The sequence below is a fragment of the Amphiprion ocellaris genome, chromosome 17 (genome assembly GCF_022539595.1).
Source record: "Amphiprion ocellaris isolate individual 3 ecotype Okinawa chromosome 17, ASM2253959v1, whole genome shotgun sequence".
Lineage (NCBI taxonomy): Eukaryota > Metazoa > Chordata > Actinopteri > Pomacentridae > Amphiprion > Amphiprion ocellaris.
The window spans coordinates 11,100,301-11,112,306 of NC_072782.1; the positions used below are offsets into that span (position 1 = coordinate 11,100,301).

General features: G+C 40.5%; 1 long non-coding RNA gene across 1 annotated transcript; it reads right to left on the reverse strand.

Annotated features, from left to right (window-relative positions):
• On the reverse strand, positions 1–5,237 carry LOC129351008 (uncharacterized). The gene is made up of 3 exons (XR_008604625.1): positions 5,013–5,237; positions 4,386–4,478; positions 1–3,087 (listed from the first exon to the last, which is right to left on the reverse strand). It is a non-coding gene; the product is annotated as an uncharacterized LOC129351008 (long non-coding RNA).
• Between the last annotated feature and the right edge of the window lie 6,769 nt (positions 5,238–12,006).

The following is a 12,006-nucleotide window of genomic DNA, read 5'->3' on the forward strand; positions in this document are numbered from 1 at the left end:
ACCACATTTGAGAGGTTGATATCTATGACTTTTAATACTGCAACAAATGAGGCAATTCCTCAAATTAAACAGTGGTCACTCATGGAAGTTGCCTTTGAGGACATTAAAATTGAGACACACCATAAACAGACTTGTGTAGAAAATAAAAAAGTGACCATGAAAACTAAAGGTTTCACATTTAGATTCTTCAAACTAGCCTCTTTGAACTCTGCCTTAATGACAGCTTTGTACACTGTTGGCTGTATCTAAACCAGCTTCATGATGTAGTCACCTGGAACATTTTGGTTTTGGGTTGAATTTATGCCTTCTTAATGCAAAGCAAAAAGACCCATTAAACTACTGGGCTAATTCATATTTGGGCAAGAGGTGCTCAGTTAAGTAAAGAGAAACAACAGTCGATGACGATATGAAGGTTAGTCAGTCCTGGACGTATGCAAAAGCTTTGAAACTTTCTTAGGCTGAAACATCAAAAACCGTCAAGTGCTGTGATGAAACCGGCTCTAATGAGGACTGCCTCAGGAATGGAAGACCAAGAGGTACTGCTGCTGCAGAGGATAACTTCATCGGAGTTACATGCTTCAGAAACAACCAATTAACAGCAGCTCAGATTAGAGCCAACATCAATGCTTTCAAGAGTTCAAGGAGCAAATAAATCATATACTGTTGGACGAGACTCCAAAGAAACCATTCTGAGGGAGATCAAGAAGAAGAAGAGGAGAACTAATGGACACTGGACCAGTGGAAATATGGACTTTGGTCTGATGGTGTTGCTGGGACTTTGCATTTGTTGGCTATTCGAGGCTCACTTAATCAGCAAGTCACAACATACTGCAGCAACGCTCCATCCCATCTGGTTTGAGGTTAGTGGGATCATCATTTGTTTTTTCCACAGCACATTGACCCAAAACACCACCTACCACCAGGATCTGTAAGGGTTGTTTGACCAGGAAGGAAAGTGATGGAAAGCTGCATCAGATGACCCGGCCTCCACAATTACCTGACCTAAACCCAGATTCCTTGGAAGGAGTTGGACTGCCGATTGAAGGAGAAGCAGCCAACAAGTGCTCAGCATATGTGGGAACTTCTTCCTCACGACTGCTGGTAAAGCTCCAGGGGATGACTTCATGAAGCTGGTGGAGAGAGTATCTAAAGCTGCTGTCAAAGCAAAAGCTGGCTACTTTGAAGAATTTTGGTTTGGTTTGCTTGCTACATAATTATTCATGTGTTATTTGATATATTTATGGATTTTGTCTTGTTCCACAATACATGTATGGACATATGGACACATATGTAGCTCTTAAAATACACACTCAGCATCCACAAAACAATAAACACAATATTTTCTTGAGCATACATGTTTTACTCTTATTTTGTAGAGCTGTAAGTGAGTAGTAGGAGGCCGAAGAAAGCCATTCTTGCACACATGGGTCAGAGTTTCCATACAGGTGCACACATTTTTCTGTCATTTTGTATTTTTATAAATAAATCCCAGCTTTCCCGTGGGAAGTGGAGCTTGCATGTTTGCTCTGTTTTGTGTCTGCCCCAGGAAAGGCGAGTTTAAAAGCTCCATCATCATTTCGACTGTGATCCTTAAATATGGGCTCAAGAAAGACGTCTAAGAGGGCAACGTTCTCATAGATACACACACACACACACACACACACACATTAATAACACTACCTGCGGTCAGCACATCTTTTGAATCTCCACCTGATCTTCTCTTCTCACCCTATAATCTCATCTTTGTCCCACAATGCACTTCCTGCCTCTTCACCTCATCCTGTTTCCTCTAAGCCGAGAACATCTCAGCCTTGCTTTGAAATCAGGAAATGAAAGAAAGTCTCAGTATTTGGCAGAGTGAAGAACCATTCTTCCATAAACACAGTATGATAAAGGTTACAGCGTCACAGTAAGAGATAGAGCATCACTGTTTTCAAGAAAGGGCTTATTCCCATTGGTGGATGGCTTTTTCCCACTGAGTAAAGCTCCCGGTGAATGATATGGCCTGTCTGTGTTGACAGGCTGGAGATAAGGAAGTGCCCTCAGGTATTAGTTGTCATTCCTTTTCACCAGGAAAAGGAGCTGAGAGTAGCTACCTTATTTTTTTTCCCCCTTTCTCCTCAGTGGAGCACCTTTTCCTCCTCTTTTGGATGAATAGAGAAATTCACAACAACAAAGCCTTCCACTCTCATTAAGTCAGCCGCAAAGCCAAGCACCACCAAGGAGCACAATATCTGAGGCAGATGAGTAATCCCCCCGCTCAATCTAGAAGCTGGCACAGAATTTCAAATGTCCATAATAACTGCCGGAGAAGGAAGTGAGGGACACACAAACACGCACGCTCGCACAACCCATACACTCAGCCCCGCACACATACATATACACCCACACAAACGCATACCGTGATGAAAATAAATGTGTTATTGACCATTAGCCCACTGCAGCAGAGCAGAACTAAAATGTCCTTCATCTCAGAATGTCACACTGTGAGTGTGAGTATGTGAATATTTGTGTGCACCAAGTCCTCAAACCAATATCTTCAAAGACACAGACATTCAGTGCCGTCAGATTTTTTTTGGACTATTTAGTGACCTTAGCTTTTCGGATGACATTTGAATAAATGATCAGGTCGTTTGAATCAAGAAAGAACCTCATGAGATGGCTAATTAGATAAAATGTTCAAAAATTACATAAATACGCCGCATGTAATAATTAAATGCTGCCTACAGAGATAAACAGCCAGTTGTGACTCCCACACAAAATGCAGCGATACATTTTGACGCTCTGTTTCCTTCTTTTACATATTCAGCAGGAGGACAAGAAGGTAGCTGCTGCTGGTGAGGAGGCAAGGCTATTGGTAAAGCCATTTAGCTTCTGCCCACTTTGGAAATGTGGAGCTGAAATGCAGCGATGAGTCAGCTCTTTTTGCTGGGGGAATGAATCATTCATCATGGCCGCCAGCGTGGTCCAGAACCCGGGACGGAGGGGTGGAGGGGGAGGTCGGGGGGAGGTCGATCAGGACCTGATGGCAAGTTCCTCTGCTGACTCCACATGCAGCTTACGAGGCTCCAGTCGCAGCAGCTGCTCCTGATGGTGTGAGGATAAAGAGACACGGAGGGAAGGAGGCTGAGCAGCGCAAATTCAGTTTTATTTATATACCGCCAATTCCCAACAAAAGCCATCTCAGGGCGCTTCACGGAGTGAGGTCAAGACCTTACAATATTCCCTTTGAGCAAGCACTTGGACAAATTTTTATTGCGATTAAGTGAAAGCTTCACTTACAGTTAAAATGCCTCTAGGGCTAATGTAAAAGCCTTACTTCTGTCAGCTGTTTTTCACAGTTGAATTCGGTTTGAATTTTAATATTGATACATTTGGGATATTTTATTAAACAGTATTTCCATTCTTGATTAAATTATTTTCCAAGTGTGGAATTCTCAAACCCTATCACTGTAAAAGAACATAATATAAGAGCGTTTTAAAAACCCTAAATTATCTTGATGTCTTTCTAATTCCTGGACATGCCAACAAATTGTATGGTTGAGCAAGATGTTCAGTAAATGCACAAAAAACAAATATTTAAATTCAACCAACTAGATCGAACTGCCATGATCCCTGACCAAATCCATAAAGCTATTAACCTTTTGTGCAGTGTTAGGCTAATTTTGCATTGAACTGAAAGTGACCATACTGCTGAATTGAAGACATTCAGTGTTGAATGTTAGGCCACATTCTCACTAACTGTTGTAGATGCTAAAAGTAAAGTGAGTTAGAAAAGTGAAATGATTTAGGAGGAAAAAGTCTATATGCCTCAGTCAGTGACAAGAAATCTTTGAACTGAACCAAAGCGTTTGGACAAGCAAAATTAGCTATTCCATCTCTGATGTTATGGATCGAGGAGCAAAAACGTTACGTAATTTATGTCTGCAGAGACAAAGAGTGAACATTAATTCTAGATCTCTTGCATGTAGGTTGAATCCATTAGAGGCTCATCCACCATCCAGACCACCATGCACTTACTTTTCACCTTGCTGTTTTAAGGGACTCATATGGTGAAAATCCATTTTTATTGTGTTTTGTATGTCTTAAATCCTTCAGGGTGTCAAATAAAAGCTGTGAGAGTGTGAAGATGCTCTCCTTCAATTAGATGCCCTTCCATTTCTACAAGCCTTTAAGAATTTTATCAAGCTAGTAAGTATGAACTGAGAAAGTAATAGAGGTTGAAATAAAAATTTGCATAATATTCCATCCTCAGTGGCCCCTGCTTGCAAGGTGATCCATTCAGAATGAGGAGCTACCTCAGTCCTCCAGGTTTATTAGGCCAGAAAGTTAGAAGCAGTCAGAAGTCCTGGTCTTACACACTCATTTATGTCTGTGTCATTTACCATGTGGTCAGCTGTTGAGCTCGCTGTCAGTTCCAGATGCAGAGAGAGTCTTGTTCCTGAAGGTTGTATGGACAACAGCAGCTGCAGCTAAAGCTACAAACATGGACACAGACCATTAGGAGCAGGACTAAAACCAGGAGTTATATAATCATCGTAAAATGAACAATTTTTGGAGTGTTTTAAACTGAGAAATTCTGCTGACCTGTGGGACTTTAATTACTTTGCTGAAAAGGGACACCTTTTGTGCTACTTCCTGATTTGGCATGAAACTTTTGCACCGCATTTAAATCATCAAAATACATGCAAGAACATCCAATATGAACATGGTTCCCGAGGATGTTCGACTTGACCAGTCTGCACGGGGGCGTCAGTTCAACCTCCTATAACACCTTAAGCATTAATGGGAGTAATGGCTACAATCCAGACTTCATCACTCTGCATTAATGTCTGACCTCAGTAATGAAATTGCTGCTAAATGGGAGCAAATCCCTGAACCCTTATTCCATAAGCTTGTGAAAAGTCTTCACAAAAGACTGGAGACTTTTTCATCAGCATATTAGCGGTCCAGGTTGTAAAAGCAGATCTTCAGTATTTATATATAGGTGATATATTAGCGTGTCAACGTACCTTTGGCCAGGTAGTGTAGTTGCAGGTCCACTTGTTACATATCATTTGTATAACAGGTATTTGTAACATCTGTCTGATGTCAAGAAACATACATCAGGTTTGCAGTTTTTCCTGTAGGTTCCAGAATCACATCATCCTCTGAAGAACCTGCCTGTTGAAACTCATTTTGCCTTTTTCTTTTTTCCTGAGAGAGAGGGAGGGAGAGTAAGAGAGGGAGAGCTTAGTTACATCCTGGTAGGACAACCTCACCCAGAGGGCTGGGGAGAAGACGAGAAGAGAGGGGAGGGGAGCAGACAGAAAGAAGGAGAGGAAGGCAGAAGAAAAGAGACATTGGAACACAGCATATTAGGAAATATGAGGAGAGCAAAAGAGAGCGGAGCCGAGCTTAGGAGAGGCATCAAGTGACCTCCTCCCTCCCCATTGTTAAAGAACATAAGAGTGAGGCTGGCTAGAGGCCACCAAAGGGGTAGAATACATTACAGACCAGGCCAGAAGGAGGAAGGAAGAAAAAGCATGAGACAGAGAACTCATGCTTTTTGTGTAGTAACAGCAAACATCAGCAGTGACTGAGCTAATAAAGCTTTTTGAAATGATGATGAACTCTGCAAATGTTGCGCCGGTCAAGTTGATTGTAAGTTGCGTGTCTTTTGCTGATATTGAAAATGCTACACATGTGGTTTCTTCAAAGGGAAGAGTTTGCCAAGGGAGGAAATGGACAGGGACGAAGAATCAGGACGAGATTTTGAACGCATTATGAGAACAGGAAGGGGAAGCGCCTCATGACAAGAGGGAAATGTCTGGAGAGGACAGGGAAACAGGTGGTGGCACCATGTGATCGAGGCAGATCAACATGTGGAGATCAAACTCTGAGGAATGATGCCTCTTGAAGTATCAGACCTTAGACTGTTAGTCAACCAGTCCATCCTTATTTACTGAAAACTGCCGAAGAACTGAAATTGAACTTAGATTTTGTTAGATGTTTGGCTACATCTGGCCATCTATGCTAAACATAAAATTGGTTTGGATTGGGCATCTTTAAACAACATGATTTAAGTCCAATACAGATGTTCAATGCCCTAATGTCCCTTGTATGTAGTGAGGCAGAAAGTAAGGATGTGAAGGTCAAGTTGCAGGATGGGAGTGTAACACATCCAGCTTTTGGGCAAGAAACCATCCTGAACACAGGCCTGTAATTAATGCTTGTTTTATTAACCGTAACCCCGATTTTCCCCTAATCTTAATCAAGTGTTTTAACTGTGCACCCCCAGGGAGAGCCTCTATGTTCCCTGTGTACAGCATCTGGCATGTGACAAACAGCTTAACTAATAAAACTGGTGCAAATGAGATAATTATGCAGCTCTTTTCATCCTTTGTATCACTTTTTATTGCATCATAAAGTTTCATGTTTGCGTATGTAAGCTGTGGTTTTGAAAAATCGTGTAATTCTAATTATTTCATAACCTAAATGTATGTGACATTACAACAGACCATACTGTTGCTACCATGATAGATACTGCAGAAAGCAATGTCAAGAATTTTGCAAAATCCAAAAATATCTTGTCAAATTTTTAAAAATGCAAACAAAAACATCTTCATACAGCATGTGGGAAAGCCCAGCGTTATCCCCCATCAGTCCTGCTCCGTTTTTTTGTAAATCAGTGATTGAAAACATCCTCAAATCCTCCATCACAATCTGGTTCTAATCTGCCTCCTCCTACACCAAGGACAAGCTCCAACATGATGTGTGCACTGATGAGTGGGTGAATGGCTGTCAGCTGCCCTCCACGAAGGAGCTGCATGATGCCAGGGTGACAAAAAAGGGCAGGAGGCATTGCCACTGAGCCTGCACACCCAGGCAACCATCTGCTCTGAAACCCTTCCTGGGAGAGACAGTGCCTCCTCTTCACAGCCCCCTATGGATCTGTCTGCAAACCTACCAGGGTTACCGCTAACATGCTACTTACTGTAAACTGAAGCTTGTTTGCACAGTGTCACGGTGACTGTGAAAAGCCTCTGCAGTGTGTTCATAGTCTGTGATGCTGACAACTTATTCAGTTGCGCTTGTACTCCAGATTTTTGAGAAATTTTCACTTTACAGCTGCATCTAGGCTTTACCAACCAAACTGGAAGGTGATTTTTTTGTTTTGTTGTTTTGTTTCCATGTAGTTTCTTTAGGGACATTGTCAGGATTTTAGAATTAATGGGCTCCAAAGACAAAAGCCCAAACACCATTATCAAGCACTGTCCACCAAAATAAAAGTCTGTAAGACATTTAGTTGTTTGCTTTTGAATACTTTGTTGATTGATTTAATTTAGAAAATCCCCTGAAAATCATCCACTGCTGATGAACTCAACTGCCTTAACTCCTCATGCTGCCACGAATAGATTTTTTTTTGTTAGCCTTAAGTAGTCACATTTAAATATACTGAATCTAAATGTACTGTGTCTAAAATTACTAGAATACGTAAATTATTAATCCCACCTCCCATATTCCCAGGGTAAAGTACTGGATGTGATTTCAGTGTCATCAGTGGCAGACTAACTACAGCCCAGATGTCTTTTTTATGCTTTGCATCGTTTTGTTTGACTGCTGGCGACCAGATTTGCACTGTAGGAGTCACTAAATAGACAAATACACGTACAGATAATAAGGCAAGCAAACAAACAGAAACAGTTCTCCAAGTGCCAACACATTTTTAGGACTGCCCACTGTACATCGACAAAATCTCAAATTGCTATCATTCCCTGGCAATCTTTTTGAAACAGCGTTCAATTTCCCCAAACATAATTTGTCACATCTGTGACATACATACTATTTTGTCCATCACAGCATGGAGCTGCTGGTGTTTTTTCCATCACACCAGAGGGAGCCCCTGTCACTGCTGGCGCTATGTTTTGTCCCTCTGCAGTTTCTAATCCCTCTTCCCTTATGATAAATTGATGCTGGGTGATGATGACGGATATCACCGTGCCAAGGTAACTGCCATTACGGAGCGGTGATTGAGGACCGGTCAAGCGAAGCTGTTGTTTATACTGTCTCCCTGGTGTAAAGTGCTGGTGTGGAGCCTGTGTGATGACAAGGGTCATTACCTAGGGGAAGGTCAGTGGTGTTAAGCTTATACACTTAAATGTGATGAAGACTGATATCCAGCAAAAAGAGGTGAATCGTCTCCGCTCCCATATGAAATAGTTTTAGTGTCAGCAATAACACAAAAGACACAAATATGACTTTATCCTCCTTTTAAAGCATTCATAAGTAGTACACCAGCACTATAATAAAGTGTTTTAAGAGAGTTTTAAGGCTTTATAGTGTAATTGTCATCAGTTAATGGATCACTAGTTGAATTTGATTAAAAATGCTTTAAAAGTTTGGTAGCTTTTCTCCAAAATTAGGTTCAAAAAGCAATTTTCCCAACAGGTTTTACTTCTGCTTTTCAACCAAAAGGTTTCACAATGACATATTTTTGCCAGTACAACAACACGTTTGACTGGATGCTTCCTGGTTTGATCCTGGCTGTGTTAAAGAAGGGGGGCTGAACATGTGTCCTACAACAAAGTCTCTTATTTATAATGTCTCTGGATATATGCAGCCCAGGTAAACGTTTGGACATAATCATTTAAAGATTCTTCTTATTTTCCACATTGTAGAACAATACTGAAGACATCAAACTATGAAATAACACAAGCTGAATTATGTAGAGAGAAAAAAGGGTGGGAAAAAAGCAAAACATTCCTCATATTTTAGATGTCTCAAGGTAACCACTGGTTGTCTTGTTTGCATGCTACCGGCAACATCTTAACCATTACTCGAAGATATGAAGGTCAGTCAACCCTTAAAATTTCAAGACTGCACCTAATGTTCCCTCAAGTCTCTCTTGAGGACCATTCCAGGAAAAGAAGAACCGAGAGTTACCTCTGCTGCAGAGGATAAGTTCATTAGAGTTACCAGCCTCAGAAATTGTCAATTAAGGGCACCTTAGATTAAATCACACATCAATGCTTCCCAGAGTTCAAGGAGCAGACACATCTCAAGATCAAGTGTTCGGAGGAGGCTGCATGAGTCAGGCCTCTATGGTTGATCTGCTGCGAAGAAACAACTACCAAGAAAGGTTCTTCTGTATGAGAGTTGCTTTTACTCTCGATTTGATTTTGTTCAGGATGTGAGATGTATATACACCATTCTCAAAGGAGGCCCCTATTGAAGATCTCTTTTATATTTATGCAAATGAGCAGCCATAGCAGATGTACACCAGAAACAAAATCTATTTACTACACATGCCCATATACCACTTTCTGCACATTGTTGCCTTTGCCATGTTGTTATTCCTATCACCATTGACCATGATGACCATACATAGCATTAAGGTATTTCCCAGAACACCAAACCTTCCCTTATTCTGTCAAGCACATGACATGATTCATACTATCTGTATGTATTACCCCACTTAATCTTTTTCTGTAATTTCCCTCAGAGACCTATAAGAAGAGGACTAGAGCCTCTTGAGCCAAGAAATACAAAGAAATTGACATTACACCGGTGAAAATCTATACTTTTGTGTGATGAATCCAAAGGACAAGTTTTGGGTTTCAACCACTGATGCAGAAAAGTGAATGGATGGTACCTGCATGCATGGTTCCCGCCATGAAGAATGGAGGAGGAGCTGTGATGGAGTGAGGCCGCCTTGCTGGTGACACTGTTGGAGATTTATTCAGAATTCAAGGCAACACTTAACCAGCAAGGCTACCACAACATTCTACAGCGACACGCCATCCCATCTGGTTTGGGCTGTCTGGGACCATCATTTGTTTTTTAACAGCCAAAACACACCTCTAGGTTATTTGAAGGCTGTTTGACCATGAAGGAGAGTGATGGAGTGCTGCATCAGATGGCCCAGCCTCCACATTCACCAGACCTAAAACCCAACTACAATGAGTTTGACCGCAGTGTAAAGGTGAAGCAGCCAACAAGTGCTCAGCATATGTGTGAACTCCTTCAAGACTGCTGTAAAAGCTCCATGCGAAGACCTCATGAAGTTGGTTTAAGAAAATAAAGACTGTGCCAAGAGAAGCAAAACTCACCCATTCTGAAGAATCTAAAATGCAAAATGTATTTAGTTTTCTTCACATTGTTTGTTCACTACATTTGATAACAGAAAATACCACAGATTTAAAACAATTTTATAGTTTTGATGTCCTTATTACTGTTCTGCAATGCTTCAAATTGTAAAAATAAACAAATTGGTACCGTATTGTAGGGAGTTTATAAAAACTGACAGACCTGGAACCTTGGAAATGGCAAAAAACATTCAAAAGTTGTTATTCTTTCAGCCACACCTGTTACCATAGTAGACTATACAGTTAAAAGCAAAAAAGGAGGGTAATATTTTAGTAGTTGCGGCTCATGAAAATACAATAATTTTTCATAATTTAACTTTTTGAAACAAATTCATTGATTTAAACTTTAATTTAACAGTTTAATCTGGAAAATGAAAAGGAAAAACTTGTGAAATTGTGATACATGTCTATTTGGGCAGTCTTAAAAAAAAATATTTTATGGTTAGCCACAGATTTTTTACATTAAATGTGCAACGTCATGGTGTATATTTTTTTATTTTTTTTAAAAACAAAGGAAAAAAATCTGTGAAATATATTTTTAGCACAGAGGGGCTTAATATTCGGTCAACATATAACACTGATGTGAAACAGCAGCAGTAGAATGTAATGTAACACAGAGTAAAAACAGTAAAAAAATAAAATAAAATCACTGAAATACATCCATGCATTGTTTCCTGTGAATCCCTCATTAGACTAAAGGCAATTTAAACCCAGTACGGAGCAGCAAATACTGACACTAAAAGCTAATGAATAGAGGTAATTTCTGAATCAAAGGGAATTGAATGCCCACTGCAGAAATGCAGCACAACATAAATAGCATCAGGATTTCATTTCGTGAAATCTTAGGATAATAACTTCAACTCAGGGTCCACTTATTTAGTTTGTCTCGGCAGCGCTTTCAGTCACATTTTGTGGCTTTTGCATGAGTGTCAGCAGGGGCGGATCTACTGGGGTGGCATAGCGTGGCAACTGCCACCCCTAGAAGATGCCTTGCCACCCCGGCTGCCACCTCAGTTCTGAACGATCTAATTCAAAAATATGTATATGAAAGGTTGTGGCCGGCCGTAAAGAGCGAAAGTCCAGGAAAGACGAATAAGGAGTGAAACTCCGATGTCCGAGCGCTTTCGAATGCACCATGTTGACGTCACGTCCTGTACAGTCTATGCTGCTACAGATAGGAGGCGACACGACTTACCTGAGGGAACTGCTCTAAGACCTCACTCATGTAGATGACAGCTGGACTTCGGTGTGACAGTAAGACACTAGTTAGACTGCGTTAGACTACATGCTAATATAACTGTTCACAATGTATTAAATGCTAATAGTGTCTAAATTCACATAAAGTGTTTGCTTGCGAGACGAGCCACGGTTTCCAGTGAGTCTGGGCCTTGATAATTTTTACTTCTGTAGCTAGCTAGTGTTAGAGAACAGCCACAGAAGGATGGTGGGGGATCTGTGGAAGTTTTTCTTTTTTGTTGATAATTACAACCTGTGGTTCTATCAACAGGCTGTAAGTCAATAGAAATCACACATTCACTGAGACTTTACATGACATTCAAGTGTAACCAAACCTCCAGTCACACCAGGTTTTCATGCACTGTTTGAAAACTATATCCTGCTTGTTTAATGCTGTTTTATTATAATTTTGGTGTCACGGTCATAATAACACCAACATTGATGTGTTTCATCATAGTACAGTCATATCATTTAGTTTACAGCTGAAAAAACGTTTACATGTTAAGTATCTCTTTAAAGGTTTAAATTGTACACATCAGATTGTGTCATAGTTAATAATTAAAATTATCAAAGGAAAAAACATAATTCAGTCAGTGTGATTCTTGTAGGAGACAATAAAGAATGAAGAGGAAGGCGACCACCA